The sequence below is a fragment of the Pantherophis guttatus genome, chromosome 1 (assembly GCF_059756535.1).
Source record: "Pantherophis guttatus breed Tessera chromosome 1, ASM5975653v1, whole genome shotgun sequence".
NCBI lineage: Eukaryota > Metazoa > Chordata > Lepidosauria > Squamata > Colubridae > Pantherophis > Pantherophis guttatus.
The window spans coordinates 32,662,643-32,663,893 of NC_142063.1; positions in this window are offsets into that span (position 1 = coordinate 32,662,643).

Consider the following 1,251-nt stretch of genomic DNA (forward strand, 5'->3'; position numbering starts at 1 on the left):
GCAACCTGATTGCAAGATAATTCCATCACATGCCTGTTATGCCAACTGCAATGTGGCACTGTATGTAATTGGATTGTAAAGACAAATGGAAGATGCAAGAAATCTCTACAACCTTCTTTACACTGATTTAATGTCCACTTTTTTATTTTCCTTTCATTACTTCCTTCTCAAAGCCCAAAACACCTTGTGATAAAAAGAATATAGGGGGCATGGTAATTACCTAAAAATTTTAATTCCTCAGTATTTCAACCTGAAAGTGAAAAACGTAGCAAATATGTCATGTCCTGTAGGGAGGGGGAAAGTGGAGCACAAGAAGACTATTAATACAACTTTCCTTTGTGTCTAGCAGCAATGAACAGATGGCGTGCAATCATATAAAAATCACATACTGGAAGACTTTCCTTGACAGTCTGGATGTCAAGACTGGTTGTAGACAGTATCAAGTCAGAGGAATGGCCACAGTCAGGGAGATCCAAATAAGAAGCCAGGGACTCATGCCAATGATGAGAACAATTGGAAATCTAGACAAGGATTTGTTTGATATAGAAATCATGATAGTCATTGTTAATCTATAATCTAGCATTTAGTATTACTATAAAAGATAGTTCAACTGGCAGCTCCCCATTAAAAGCAGACAGAACTGGTAGTATTTTATTTTATTTGCCTGTTGACTTCTCTTCCAATTTGCCATGACAGACCTGTTACAATATCACAAGGCTTAATTTAATAAATTAATAATGCTATCCATACATGATATATGTCCTAGGTAAATATAAGCAGATATGAAGCCTAAATATCCCACGAATTTAGAAGAAGCCATGAAAAGAAATGTTCCTGTTTATTCCTGCACTAATTATGGATCTAGTCTTACTGCTGGCAGTCGTTTTCTACTCTATCTCAGCACTGAGTGTGACTTAATTATTTCTAATGCTGATACGCCTGACTTACTGTATTAATTACTGTATTACTCTATTAAGAAGAAAGTGGGTACCCAGAAAACATTTATATTCTAAAAACCAAACAAAACATTTCACTAAATTATAAGAATGAATGAAACTATTCTTTTAAAAAAAACTATCAAAAGTAAGGGAAGCATGTCTAATAGTTCAAGTGTGGCAAAAGAGTATTATGAAACTGACAAGGAGAAAATAGGTGTTTTGAAAATTAGACTGCAGTAAACCTTTGAAATGCATAACATTTGTCTTTTTAAAAAATCAGTATAATCATGAATAGCCATTCTCCTCTCTTGCA